The sequence below is a fragment of the Dreissena polymorpha genome, chromosome 7 (assembly GCF_020536995.1).
Source record: "Dreissena polymorpha isolate Duluth1 chromosome 7, UMN_Dpol_1.0, whole genome shotgun sequence".
Taxonomy (NCBI): Eukaryota; Metazoa; Mollusca; class Bivalvia; order Myida; family Dreissenidae; genus Dreissena; species Dreissena polymorpha.
The window spans coordinates 35,270,320-35,286,714 of NC_068361.1; the positions used below are offsets into that span (position 1 = coordinate 35,270,320).

Genomic DNA, 16,395 nt, shown 5'->3' on the forward strand with positions numbered 1-16,395 from the left:
GAAAACTTGCGAAGGATTTTAAAAGATGATAACAGAAATCGGCAACGTGAAAACGCCAGAGTAGCACGGAGATTAAGGCCAAAAAGTGTGTTTTATATTAAGATATTTTACCCCACTCTTATTGTAAATTAACCCCTCTACAACCAATGCATCTTGTATTCGTGAACAGTAAAATAGTGATGGTATAGTGCAAGATATACGAAAAAACATTGAAGAAGGCCGTGTAGTTTGCATCAAAAATTGAACCCAGAGTATCAAGCAATACAGTTATACTGGAACTTAAGCAACTAAATGCTGCAGATGGCATGTTTTTGTTTTTGAATGAAAATAGAAATAAAGTCTTACCCAGTGAGCGATAACATTGCGGAATAATTACAAGAGATAAACATGAGAATGTTTGAAATTAAAACAAAGGAAAGTCAATGCATTTATTTGCCAAAACACGCAGTGTGACATTCCTAAGAATTGTTCGTTATGCAACAAATTAAAATACAACAGTAAACAAATACTCAGCAGCGGGAAGACCATTTGAGTCGCGTTTTAAGAAAACTAGGCTTAATGCATGTGCGTGAAGTGTCGTCCCAGATAAGCCAGTGCAGTCCGCACAGGCTAACCAGAGACGACACTTTCCGCTTTTATGGTATTTTTAGTTTCAATAAAGTTCCTCCTTACCGAAAATCAAGTTTAGGCGGAAAGGCTTGATGGATAGACTCAACTCATGACATCATTGTCAGCGCCAGAGCGTTTGTACTTATAGGCTACGTTCTCATATTGAGTAATAATTACCATATTGCTGCCTGTGTACTGGTATATTTTAGGTCATAAAAGTATCGTTTTTCCATATCCTGATATTCGTTTTGGCCAAACCATTTTAATTATTTTCGAAATTGAACATTATGTACATATAAAAGTATAAAGTTTTAAACGAGCCGTCTTTCCAGCAGTGGAATCGTGACCTCACTTTACTGCATCGCATTCCAACCCGCAAGGTATATCAGGGTCAGTTCGCGGCCAGTAAACGGATCTTTATATAATATAGGCGCTATCGCGTTAACTTGGTGAACTGGAATTGTACTTATACAAGAAATATGTTAAACGAAGATATTCGGCGTTATAACTATGGTAGGTCAATCATAGATTCTTAATGTGTTTTCAACAATACCATGATAAATATTATTTTTGATTAATTAAACAAGCATTATTGCATCATTTTGACAAATTTGTTCAGCATGAGCGCGATGATTTCCGATACTGTTTATAATCGAATCAAATAGCAATGCCCGACACACCACTAAAACTGCAGGTTTGTTGGAAGAACGCGCGTATAAATATTTAAAATATGTACGGATACTTCGCGTGTGGCCGGTTGACTTAGATCTATATGTTTTAATTTCACTTCCATTCTCCTTTTGTTTGTCTGTTTATTATGTATAGATATATGCTAACCAATATGTAATAATGCAAAATAAACCGCAAAAACTCCACGTAACATCCCGTTCTCCTAGTGATGCAGCTAAGAACTGCATGGCAAAAGGCATTCGCTATCTTTGATCTCTTTCATTAAACTCTTTACCTTTCACCAACACCAACCACAGGTGGTTAGCGTGTGGCTATGATATTAATTAGTGAAAACATCATTTTGAATGATAAATAATCATATTATAACGAAAAATTAACTTTTCTTTAGAAAAAAATAATGTCACTATCAAATAGTGATTTTTTTTTCAGAAAAGTTAATTTTTCGTTATAATATGATTATTTATCATTCAAAATGATGTTTTCACTAATTAATATCATAGCCACACGCTAACCATCTGTGACACCAGCCACAATTTGTAAAACCTATGTTTATGTTATCCTACATTTAAAATTGATCAAATTTAAAATAATTTAGAATAATTTTGCGTTTCACCATTTCCACGTGCAAACGGATGAAACAAAATATACCCCACGTGCTAAAGCGTCCGATCGTCAAGGATGAATGATTTTATCGTGAGCTTGCACAGAATGTAGTCAAATGATCACACTTAAACATTATAATCAACATCTTTACTAATAACCGCGATATACACGTGAAAAGTGTTGCATTAGAAAGGTCTCCAAGTGTATAGATATTTGGTTTTAATTTACGCGCACATAAACCAGAATATTGCTGTAGAGGCGCATTAAAACTTTTTGTTTTCAATTCGTCAGCCATAATTATGTTATATTTCATATATTTTGCCTTCAGCCTGCATTTCATATAACTGGTCTTTTCGCAGATTATGCTCACACAACGTTTACGGTTGACCTACTTCCACAAAAATGGCTGTTATGATTATGTAAGACATAACATTCGGAAGCCTCTAATGTCCCCGTAGCGCAGTGGATAGCGCGCTGGACTTCTAATCCAGAGGTCGCGGGTTCGAATCCCGCCGGGGATGAGAATTTTAAATCTATTTTGTTCATCTTAACATAATTTTACACTCGTGAGATTTAACAGTCATGCTTAAATGACATAAAGAAAGGTTATTAATTGATAAAATAAGTCATGTTAACACAAATTAATAGAAATAAATCGTGCTCACAGCTAATAATAACTGTTAAAAGCGTTTCGATAAACAGCACATGTGAACTACTCCCAATGAAGTCCAATTCAGAACTGGTAACAATTATTTATTGCATGCCAGAAAAAAGTAATCTGCATCTCCCCCAAGTATGAAAAATAAAGTCTTAACCGCAGGTACAAACAATGCTGGCACCAATAACCAGTGGGTGACAAATCGATGGTCCCAATTCAAAATGCCGAACTTACAAAAACACAAGTTTTCAAGAGACGTATTTTTGTTAAACATTTCTTGCACAAAATCAAATAAATATTATTTTTAACATTTTTAAAAGTGTCTCGTGATAGAGCATGTTCGTATGGAATTAATTTGACGTTAAGTTAATAAATCTGCTGTAAAATGTATCTTCGTCATTTAGACTTGCATTTATGTGATGTTTCGGCAAATTGGACAGCTAATTGTAATAGATATCGTTTCAATAGAATAAATTATTCCACTGTTTTCCATTAGATATAGCAAAGCAATGCGTGTTTTTCTGTTTTACACGGTGGCACAGAGGTGACAACCGCAATTCTTTATTTATATTGTGGCCTCAGCTTAGTAACTTGTGGGAACAACTTATAAAGTTGAGGGAACAACTTCATAAGTTGTGGCTTCAACTTAATAACTTGTGGAAACAACTTTTAAAATAACTTGTGGAAACAACTAAGTACGTTGTCCCCACAACTTATTAAGTTGAGACCTCAGCTTAGTAACTTGTGGCCACAACTTCCTTACTTGTTCCCAAAACTTATTAAGTTGAAGCCTCAACTTTGTAATTTGTTCATTTAACTTACTAAGTTATTCCTTCAACTTAATAACTTGCGGGATCAACTTTGCAAGTTGAGGCCTCAACTTAGAAACTTGTGGAGATAACTTCATAACTTGTTCCCACAACTTATTAGTTGTTGCCTCAACTAAATAACTTGTGGGACCTACTAAGTTGAGGCCACTACTTTAAGTTTAACCAATCAGATCGGCGTTTCATCTTTACCGTTTTATCACAATTAGTACCCCTTATACTACTAGGTGCTCGGGTTCGAGCGCCGGTCTGAGCACTATCCCTGTAAGCTATAGATCCCCGATTCGAACCCTGTCTGAGCACATGCCATGTAAGCCATGGATCCCAGATTTGAGACCCTATCTGAGCAATCGCCAAGTTAGCGACTGGGCTCAGGGTTCGAACGCTGGTGTGAAAACTAGCCACATAAGCGACGGATTCCGGTTTCGAATCCAGGCCTGATAGCTCCCTTTTTGAACGATGGGTCTTTGGGTTTTAGCCCCAGTCCAAGGACTTTCCCTGTAAGCGACTGGGACCCCAGTCTGAGCTTTCGCACTCTACGTAACGGGTCCCGGTTTGGAGGCCCTGCCCGAGCACTCATCCTGTATGCTATGGGCCCCGGGCTAAACTCCCGGCTAAGTACTTACCATTTAAGCGAACGGACCCTGTGTCCCGTAATCGTTCATAGTTCATGGACGACCCATAGTTACTAACAATGTTCAATACTCTTAAATTACCGGTGTGTAGCCTATAATTCGATATCTCGTCATGCGCGTATTGCCAAGATAACGAGATTTGTATTAACTACCATTTTCTCGTGTCACGCATGGGACAAGTCCGTCCCTCTCTAGTAATATTAATTTCTCTGCATAATGAAGGATAACATATTCAACAACACCATATATCAGTTTCTAGTTCAATTTAATGTCTAACATACTTAATATTTTCGGTTTTACAAATACAGTCTGATAGCTACATGATCGTATCTTTCTCGATCCGTACACCTCCAAGTCTAAACGCTAACTCAACCGCGGAGTGCCGCTCTCCTTCCAAACATCCCCATTTTGTCCCCAAATTAATTTGCATATTTTTCTTTTAAACTTTTGATTGGTCCTCAGCTAGTATGGTTATTATTCATTGGTTGATTCGTCAGAATATTCTAGAAGGAACACTTTTTCATGTATTCACTTGCTTGGCGGATATACTAAAATTTAATCAATATATATTGGTACTAATCAATTTTTATTGATATAGAGTAATTCTGTTACTTTCGTCAGTACTATAACTTTTGTACCCCAGACAATAGGTGACCTTTTCATCTGTGCTGTTTATTGACCATGAGTGTTACTTATAATCTCGTATCTATATGCCGACTCTGGACTCAATGTGTTCTTATTTGAAATTTAATCAGGTCTGACTTTCCATGTTATTGATTCCAATTATACCCCACCCTGAGTGTGTTTGCTACTTTAAATAAATCTTAACCAGGTCTTAGTTTTGTAAATACCTCCCATTATTAATTGTTCAGACTTTATCTTAACATTGCATATATACATTATTTGAATATACATATTATCCTTTTTAATTTCTATCGTAAGAATAAAGTCATAAGAATAAACGATAAACGATATGTTTGCATACTCGCTACTGATATACTTGTCAATATTTCGTACATAAAGAAAACCCAAATATTTCACCCAATTTCTCATCATTATTTGACACAACTTATCCTCTCAATTTGATTTTTATGTATTTTAGGATACAGAAAAATCTTTAAGAATGTAAGTATGGAAGTAAACGAAAACATATTAATACATACGATGTAGAAAATCAAACACGCAAACATGAAAACATCAGTGACTAAAACATATATATGATGAAAATCTGCAAATTATTAATGAAATTTTTATCGAATGTTTCTGCTGAAATAATAAAACGTCGGAATATTTAAATAGTCAATGTCAATCACAATGAAGTGGAATGTGTCACTGGTTTGGAAAATCCAATACGAATAGTGTCCATTTTTGACATCTTCGCTGGAGGCGATGTGGCGTCTAGGTGAAGAGATGAGACATCTGGTTGTAGATGGTAACATGCAGTCGATTGAAGACGTCGGCTTCCGAATGAAGACGATGATGGTCGGTCGGAGAAGCTGTTGGTCCTCGGCTGTTGCACGATTTAGAATACTTCAAACGTTTATTATATATAGTTCTGGAGAATGTCTGCATTCATGACTGTAGTATTATAATTAGTGTTTATGTACATGTAATAAAGGTAACACACATATATATATAAGTTCATAGACGATAAAATGTTCACCTAATATATGTACAAAGTACGCGCGATTTTTCATCATCAAGTCCATTCATATCATCGTATCTTTAAAAATCATTTTCGACGACGCGTGAAATGTCCATTAACAGTCCACTCGTTGTATGGTACTGATGCTGGTTCACAATTTGGATCCATGTCGACAATGTTGGATCCTAATTGAAGTCGTCTGTTAAGTCATCTGATTCTCGACGGATACATCGTCGTCGAAGATATCTGCATGTCGATGACATATTCGTCTTCTGTGTCGGGGTGTTAAGATCTGATCACGATCTCAAATGCGTTATGAACGCATGTTGCTGCAGGCAAACCACGCCAACGATGTCAGGAGCGCTGCTTTTCTCCTTAACTTGTATCGCATTGGCAAATCTTATAGGGTCAATTACATGAAATGATAAACGGGCCTTTTATTTACATATTAATGGAATTTGCTATATAAGCACTCAGATTACTATTCACACCTATTATAAGATATACCCAAATAAAATTAATGTGCTAAAGGAAAAACTATACGCTTTTGTCTATTCAATGAAATGCATTGTGCTTTATTATGTTTTATTTACTTTGAGAACAAAAATTTACAAACAAAATCCCTTGTCTTAATGTAGTTATTCTTATAAAGAAACGAAAAAGAATAAACAAACAATACAAACTGTATTAAAATGTTATTTATGCCTAAAATGTTGTTTACTTGAGCGCTGTAGGGCATAAGCTAGCGTTGGTTAATGTCGTTGTCAAGTGCGTTGTCATAAGCTTGTCATGTAATCGAACGTACTTAGTGAGTCCGCCTATTTTGAGGGTTATTTATACTAATTTCGTTACGCACTCGTCTAATTCGTGGCCCACGCCTGTCATCAAGTAATGGGCGTCAAACGTGTGTATCTTTTCGTTGATAGACAGATGACAGACCATCCCTACGTATTGTACGCTTTCGGTATTCGCGGGTCTCCATTTAATTTGACAAGCCAATTTGTATTAACACCTGGAAAACGTATCGGAATGTCGCTCTTTCTCACTTAATGTACGTACTAATTGTTTATGTGCATTTTGCGAGTCACGATTCTTATATTTTCTGTTTGTTACATATTACTGAAATATATCTATTATATCACCCGTAGACTTAAATATGACATTTTCATTTCATTCTAAACCCGTAAATCAATGCTAATGACGATACATTATCAAAATCGGACGATACCGTCCTATATAATCCTGTTTTTACATATATACTACATATACATTCAAAACATATTTCTCTATATACAAAATTTTTGGGGTCTTTAAGTCTCGACATCTATCTCGCTTTATTTTGTAGTCCATTCATTTACATGTGTTCAGCCATTGTCTGAAGGCACGTGAAAATTGCTTTCTTCATTGCGTTATTTGAACGTGAAGTCCTTTTTGTCAATTTTCGTTTTTTGTGTTTTAACGCTACCGCGTCAATTTGCATCTGATCGTCTGAAGAATCATTTTCAAACCTACGTACAGGTGAGTTTTGTGAATTACCGTTATTGTAATGCATCGTATCTGATTCACTGGAGCTTGACTGTATATCCGCGAATTGTTTGTTTCTCAAATGTTTTTGCAATTCAGCGAGCGGTATGTTTTCCTCGTCATCCGTGTTATCTCTAATCTGTCGGGTCTGTTGCGTAATTACAGGTAACCCATGTACTGACGTATTTGAATCGCTATCAGAAGATAATGTGTCGTCCGCAAAGGCTAAATTTGCTTTTCTAATCGGGCGCGCTAACGGTTGATTTATCACTGGCCATTCATCGATATTTGCGTGTCTTATTTGATCAGCGTGAACTTTAATAGTTGAGTTGTCTAACTGATTTTTTATTACGTATGTTAACGGCGACTTTTGTTCGATTATACGATAATATGGCCTCCATTTACTGTCTAATTTATTTGTTCGTTGAAAGTTTTTGTAGTAAACGGGGTCATTGATTTCGAATTTAATATCTTTCGTATTTTTATTCGCATAATCAGCTTGTCTACGTTTCGATTTTTGAATTTGGGCACATACCTTTTTAAATGATTTGTGTTGTTCTTCTAATATTATTTTATGATAATCTTCACCGTGATATTTACGTCTAGGCTTTAACAAGTTGTCTATTGGAAGAATAGGGTCTCTATTAAAAAGTAAGAAGAACGGTGTGTGCTTCGAAGTCTCGGATGTACAAAATCTCATTGCCGCTAAAGACATGTTTAAATGTACGTCCCATTGTTGTACATTTTCTTGAACCCGTTTTGATAGTATATTATTCATAGTCCCATGTGAACGCTCGTTCATGCCATTAGACGCGGGATGATATATTGTCGTCTTTACGTGGTCAATGTTCATTGATTTTAATGTTTCCGTGAAAGCTGTGCTTGTGAATTCTTTTCCGTTATCAGTTATAATTCTTATAGGACAACTATGACGGCAATAAATCTCGTTCATTAACAGGTGTATTACGCTATCAGACGACTTATCAGGCGAAGCGAAAGCTTCTATGTATCCTGAGAATTGATCTACGAAACATATTATATATCTATTTCCGGAAAGCGTTTTCGGATATGGACCGCATATATCTATGGAAACAACTGAAAACGGAAAGGGAGGTATTGAGGTATCCGACGATATGGGAGCTTTAATTGCTTTTAAATTTCTACTTTGACATATAATGCACTTAGATACATAATCATTCAATTCTTTGAACATTTTAGGCCAGTAATATTTCTCTTTTAGTGTCTGGAAAAGCCTTTGAGACCCGGGATGTCCGTTTTCATCATGGTATTGCTTGACAACTGAATCAGTCAGGTGTTTAGGTACAAACAGCCTGAGAGTAGGTTCCTCATCTACGTTTGATATGTAGTACAGTATGTCATCAACCGTTAAATATCTATCATCTTCACTCTTGTTCTGTTTCCCTAATCTTAATCTCGCTTTAATCTCAGATATATGAGGGTCTTTTTCTTGTTCTATTTGCATATTAAGCCCTGATATATTATTGTTCGACGCTGTGTCGTCGACTGGGATTGGTTGCGGGGTAATAATATTATCAATTATTTGCCTGTGATCGATATGCGTAGAGTCAATTACATTAATTTCGCGCGTCTGGTTTTGTCCATTTATTTCCGAACTGATCGTCAAATGTTTATCGTTAATATCTAATTCTAGTTCTGTTTGATCGCATTGATTATTCTTTATTTTGGTTTTTGGAGGTCGGCTTAGAAAGTCAGCAATAATATTCTTTTTTCCCGGTATATATTCAATTTTGCAGTTATAACCCGCTATACTTAAGGCCCATAATTGTATTTTCTTGTTTTGCATCGGACTTTCCAATAAATACTTAAGCGGCTTGTGATCACTCTTTATAACAAATTCGGCGTTGTGTAAATAATGGTGCAATTTACTTAGACTGTAAAATATGCTGTAACATTCTTTTTCAATAGTACTATATTTGCATTGCGTGGGGCTTAATCTGTGCGATATGAAAAATATCGGCTTTTCGTCCACATAATCCCCGGTCTCGTTACTGTCGCATTTTTGAGTCAAACAGGCTCCGACGCATTTATCAGATGCATCCGTATACAGAATATAACCTTTTTTTGGATCAGGGTATGAAAGATAAGGGATTTGCGTAAATGAGTCTTTTAATTGTAGGAAACTATCTTCGCATTGTTTTGACCATTTAAATGGGACATTCTTTCTCGTGAGATTAATGAGAGGCTCGACTACTTCTGAATACGACGGACAGAATCTCCTATAAAATCCCGCTGCACCTAAGATAGATCGTACATCGCGCACGCACTTTGGCCTAGGGAATTGTCGGATCGCTTCCACTTTTAACGGATCCGGCCTTATACCATTTTGATCTATGATGAAGCCTAGGTATCTAGTCTCTCTTTGTAAGAATTGACATTTTGATAGTTTTAGCTTTAGGTTATGTTTACTGAGACTCTGTAGTACTGTATCTACGTGTGATAAATGAGATTGCAAGTCAGGTGAAAATATTAGAATATCGTCTAGATACGCCACAGCGAAGCTCTCACAACCTTTGAGTACTTTATTAGCCAATTCTTGAAATATAGCACCGGCGGAGGAGGCACCGAAGGGCATAACATTAAATTGAAATAGACCCCTGAATCCCGAAGCGAAAGCCGTTTTTTCTCTGTCCTCTTCCTTTATAGGTATTTGCCAATATCCCGATATCAAATCTAAACTGGTGAAATATTTACTTTTACCTAATAACGCCAATATATCATCTATTAATGGTAATGGATAGGCAATTGGTTTTGTAATTTTGTTTAATTGTCTAAAATCAACACAAAACCTTTTCTCGTCTTTATTATCTTTGTTTGAGTCATGGTTATTTTTCTTTTTATCTACTAAAACAATAGGGAAGCTCCACGGACTTCTTGACGGACTTATTATGTTTGCGTCTAGCATTTCGTCGATGGCTTTATCTATGAATACCTTATTGTTTAATGGTGTTCGATACGGCCTTAATTTAATGGGTGGATGATCCCCTGTGTCTATGGTAAATTCTATTGCTGAAGTTTGTGTTAATTCTAAATTATTTCTTGCGAAGAGAGTTCTGTGTTTTAAGAGTATCGGTAGAATATTTTCTTTTGGATTTTCATCTACACGTAAATCTGATAAGATTTCATCTTTAGATAAACCTGATTTCGGCTGATTATTTTTAATAACTTCTTGTACTGAGCATATTTCATTATCATTTACCGATTTTATTCGCCCTATGGCACAGTGTCGTCTAAGCCTTATTGTTTTGTGCGTATTGTTTATAATTAAAATGGGAAATTGTCTATCACGCGTTGTCTTGACGACTGAATTAACAATTGTTAAACCGGGTTCATTATCAAAGAAAGAATTGCTTATTCCATTGAATTCATAATTCGTATTTGAACGTATGCAGTTTCTTTTAGCTTGAGCAAAGAGTCTATATGCAGTTTGTGGTTTTAACACAGTATGTCTAGTTAATCTCGCTATCGTTGAAAGATGTACATCTTCTTCTAGAGGTACATAACAGTTATCAATCCTCAAACATCCTAAATCAAAGTATAAACGGACACCATTATCTTGTAAAAAGTCTCTTCCTAAAATAACATTTCTATTAACGTTACTTACTACAAAAAACATGTGCTCTTTATATATGCTCCCTATTTTGAATCTCAATTTTACACTTCCGTGGACATGTAATGAATTTCCATTTACCGACTTTAGATTTACTTTTTGAAATATCAGTGCGGGTTTTTGTTTTAACATATCATAAGTACGTTTACTCACGATGCTGACTTGAGCGCCCGAGTCTATCAAGCTCCTAAATTGATAACCACCTGTTGAAATAACACAAGAATTTGGACTACCACACAAAGCGATATTATATGTCTCGACTTTTTCATTCTTACCATAGACCCCTTTTTGGTAAGAATTTCCTAGTTTTTTCGATTAATGTACGTTTTTCTTTGAGTACATTCTCTACTAAAGTGTCCTAATTTACCACAATTCCAACAATCAGTTGTATCTTTCCAATTTTTGTCATATTCTTTCTTGCGCCTTTTATCGTTTTGATTTATCGTATGACCGTTCCGCCCTACCGTATATGCACTTATCTCGCGTTGCCTACGGCGACAGATTTCAATAGAATGACCGTGTTTCTTGCAATATGTGCAAACAATAGATGACCTAATATAATCGATATTTGTCTGAATATTATCGGTCGTAATGTTATAAAGTCTATTTACCTGTGATCGCAACTCAAACCTAGCTCTGACACTTTGCTCATGTATAGCGCTTTTTAAAGCATTTGATAACGTTGCATGATTTTCGCGCATTAATTTAAGTCTCAAATAATCGTTTGATAATCCGTCGATAAAAATTTCTACTAACTGTTTTTCTTTATAGTCTAAATTTCCTTCAATATTTTCGTATGCGTCAGTCGCAAGAGATAAAAGTCGCTCAGCGTATATTTGAACATTTTCGTCGGTCTTTTGTTTAGTCGTCTTTAATAATGAGAAAGCGTATTGTGGGTCTTGAATTTCTGCAAATCTTAATTTAAGCTGTTCCTTTAAATCAGTCCATGTCCCTGTCGGGTCATCAGTCAAAAAACGATGTATGTAATCACTAACAAGCCCTTTACTAGATTGGTAAGCAACAAATTTTAATTTATTCTCATCTAAATTGGTAAGCATTCCATATTTTTCTACATTTTTAATCCAATTTTTAAATTCTTTTGAATTTCCATCAAATGATTGTACCACCTGTGAAATAGTCTGAGTGCTTATGGCCGTTTTAACATCTTTAATTTGTTCATTTAAATTTTGAAATAATTCAGGGATTATTTGATTTGCCATTTTGATACAAGCTTTAGGAAATAAAACAGTCACTCACCGGAAGTTGCAGAATGTGTGCGGTCTGATGTCGTTGTTCCCGGCTCACGGTTGTTGTTACTGGTTACAGAAGTTGCCGAAACGGAGTTTCTTCGCGTTGTTTTCCATGGCTTCGTAATTGTAAGTGGTAGTATTTCTTTGTTCGAATCCTTGGTTCACGAGCACCATTTAACGTCCTGTGTCCCGTAATCGTTCATAGTTCATGGACGACCCATAGTTACTAACAATGTTCAATACTCTTAAATTACCGGTGTGTAGCCTATAATTCGATATCTCGTCATGCGCGTATTGCCAAGATAACGAGATTTGTATTAACTACCATTTTCTCGTGTCACGCATGGGACAAGTCCGTCCCTCTCTAGTAATATTAATTTCTCTGCATAATGAAGGATAACATATTCAACAACACCATATATCAGTTTCTAGTTCAATTTAATGTCTAACATACTTAATATTTTCGGTTTTACAAATACAGTCTGATAGCTACATGATCGTATCTTTCTCGATCCTTACACCTCCAAGTCTAAACGCTAACTCAACCGCGGAGTGCCGCTCTCCTTCCAAACATCCCCATTTTGTCCCCAAATTAATTTGCATATTTTTCTTTTAAACTTTTGATTGGTCCTCAGCTAGTATGGTTATTATTCATTGGTTGATTCGTCAGAATATTCTAGAAGGAACACTTTTTCATGTATTCACTTGCTTGGCGGATATACTAAAATTTAATCAATATATATTGGTACTAATCAATTTTTATTGATATAGAGTAATTCTGTTACTTTCGTCAGTACTATAACTTTTGTACCCCAGACAATAGGTGACCTTTTCATCTGTGCTGTTTATTGACCATGAGTGTTACTTATAATCTCGTATCTATATGCCGACTCTGGACTCAATGTGTTCTTATTTGAAATTTAATCAGGTCTGACTTTCCATGTTATTGATTCCAATTATACCCCACCCTGAGTGTGTTTGCTACTTTAAATAAATCTTAACCAGGTCTTAGTTTTGTAAATACCTCCCATTATTAATTGTTCAGACTTTATCTTAACATTGCATATATACATTATTTGAATATACATATTATCCTTTTTAATTTCTATCGTAAGAATAAAGTCATAAGAATAAACGATAAACGATATGTTTGCATACTCGCTACTGATATACTTGTCAATATTTCGTACATAAAGAAAACCCAAATATTTCACCCAATTTCTCATCATTATTTGACACATGATCCAAGTCATAGTCTAAGCGCCGGACCCGAAAAATGCGGGATTTATAGTTACAGGGCTAGTGCTCAGACCGGCGCTCGAACCCGAACACCCATCGCTTGCAAGGCGAGCTCTTATTCCGGGACTCGAAACCAGGAAATGTTGCTTACGGAGCTAGTGCTCATTTCGGCAACCGGTCGCTTAGAAGGCGAGTGCTCAGTATGGTATGTTAGCGACGGCTGTTTGGTTCGTGTCCCTGTGTGAACCCGTAGCTTTCGGTGCGAGTGCTCAGACTGAGGTTCGCAAACGGGATCCTTCCCTTACTGGGCAAGTGGTAAGACACAGGCTTGAACCCGGGATCCATAGCTTTCAGGGCTAGTACTCAGACTGGGGCTCGAAGCCGGGACCTGTCACTGTTGGTGCACCGAGGCTCGATCTAGAGACCCAAAGCTTTCAGGGCTAATGCTCCACCGTGATTCAAACCCAGGGACCGCCGAAAACTTAGGCATCTAGCTCTCCCCACGTAAACGATGGTTCCCGGGATCGAGCCCCGGTCAGAGCAATCGCCCTTTACAAGAAGGGTCCCGGGTTCGAATCCAAAATCCATGGACCATTCTCTTATGAAGCGAGTGCTTCGGGACTCGAAACCGGGATCCGACGCTTACGTTGCTAGTTCTCAGACCAGGGATGGAATCCTGAACCCAGTCGCTAACAAGGCAAGTGCTCAAACAGGGGCTCAATCCTGGGATCCATAGCTTCGTCAATTTACCTTAAACATACATGGCTATATTGATACTTAAATAATATAATTAGCGCGCAAAATGCCGAAGTTACAATTTTTTGCAGCTTCGTCATTTTGACTTCATTCAATTGCGGTTCGTCATTACATCACATGACTTTTTTGAGCTGTTGCGATTGGTTAACTAGTTCGTTATTTTGGGGGTATATGCGCATTGATTTCCCGCTTTGCACAGTATCAAAATCGCGAAATGCCAAAAAATGTAGGTTCGGCATTTTGAATTGGGACCATCGAAATAATGCATCCTTCATTGTGACTGTTTTAACGAGACAAAAGGCATGATCCCATTAATACTTTGTTGTTTGTTGTTTTTGTTTGTTCAAAAATAAACGTAACCCATCAACTAATGAACTTTACAAATCTGCTCAATTAAAAGAAGGGAGCTCACTGTGCCAAACTTACAATTTGTAAACTAGCTTGAATTGTCTCCCATTAATCATGACAGTCCATTTACACTGGCATGACATGTGGCATATTGGGGGCCTATTCACATGAAAAGTTTGAAATCATGTGAAGTCTGTCGCTTGTAAACATGTTTTTATTTAGCTCACCTGAGCACTACGTGATCGCCTTTTGTCCGTCGTCCGTCGTGCGGCGTCAACATTTGCCTTGTTAACACTCTAGAGGCCACATTTATTTTCCAATCTTCTTGAAATTTGGTCAGAAGATTGGTCTCAATAATACCTTGGATGAGTTCGAAAATGGTTACGTTTGCATGAAAAACATGGCTACCAAACGGCGGGGCATTTTTCCTTATATGGCTATAGTAAAACCTTGTTAACTCTCAAAGAGGCCACATTTCTTTTCAGATCTTCATTTAACTTGGTCAGAAGATTCATCCCAATAATATTTTGGCCAAGTTCGAAAATGATGCCGGTTGGTTGAAAAACATGGCCGCCAGGGGGGGGGGGGCAGGCATTTTTCCTTATATGGCTATAGTAAAACCTTGTTAACACTCTAGAGGCCACATTTATTTTCAGATCTTCATGAAACTTGCTCAAAAGATTTTTCCCAATGATATCTTGGATGAGTTCAAAAATGGTAACCTTTGCTTGAAAAACATGGCTGCCCAGGGGTGGAGCATTTTTCCTTATATGGCTAAAGTAAAATCTTGTTAACACTCTGACTTGTTTGCCCAATCTTCATGAAATTTGGTCAGAACATTTGTTTCATGTGTAGTAAAGTTTGGTTTTATTATGTCATTATTATGTAACATTAACTGTATTATGTAATTTTTCATAACACAGAATTTTCATAATTAACATAACTGTTTTAGCCATTAGCACTTATGATAAGCCTATCAACTAAGAGATAGCTGAAAGAAAGACATGTACATGATTTTGCAGTATTTATCTCCCTTGTTTAACATGGTTCAGTAATCTATTTTTAGTTCTGCTCTGGAATTTGGGAAGATATTGATCATTGATAAATGGACTGTTCTGAGAGAAAATATACTACTCTGCCAGTTATGTCTTCTGAACTGTATAAAATAAGATGTTTTGGCTGATTTAATCACCTTTTGATGCTTTCTTAAAAAGGTAACAGCTCTTGAAAAAAGTTGGAATTTTGAAATAATTAAACTCTAAATTATTTTAACACCAGCATCAAGACATTTTGGCATTATTTTCTAAATGATTCTTATTATTTAGATTATTTTTATTTGGTATTTTCTAAATTAGAAAGACTCTATTTTATTTCAATAACTTTAGTAAATTCTTCTTATTGTTATATTTGATTCACTGAAGTTTCCTAATCTCCATAAATATTGTTCTTTAGATTAAGTTAGACCTATTTTGTAAACTAGATTTTTGAAGCACTTTCTAGACTTACAGTAACTAATATTTATATCAGTTTTTGACAGATTGTGAACTTCTTTTTACATCCATTAAGGTATTTGCTGTATGTTGTTCATTTTTGTAACGATACTTAGATTCCTTAGACTTGGCTTGTACCTGTTCTTAATTCTCTGTCATTGTTCTTCATTTTCCGAGTTCTTGGAATAAAAGTAAGTTATTTTTGTTGAGGCTGCTTTGGTTTTCACTTATGAATAAATTCTTTGAGTGTATTCAGGCGTCTCTGGCTGGATGCCTTTAGTTAATTGCATTACAACCAGTCAGTGGTGTCATCATGACCGGAAATAAGCATTCGTCAAATAAATATTTCCGCATAACATAAGTGCTCACAAAGTTACATAACTTGTAACCGTCCTGTGACTGGTTCATTTGCGTAAGTGAAGGAGATCGCACTACCACACCTGGATACGACAATAGAGTTCGATAATGGTTT

General features: G+C 36.3%; 1 non-coding gene across 1 annotated transcript; it reads left to right on the forward strand.

Moving 5' to 3' along the window:
• Window positions 1–2,350: 2,350 nt before the first annotated feature.
• Window positions 2,351–2,423, forward strand: Trnar-ucu (transfer RNA arginine (anticodon UCU)). Its single transcript has one exon. It is a non-coding gene; the product is annotated as a tRNA-Arg (tRNA).
• Window positions 2,424–16,395: the final 13,972 nt, after the last annotated feature.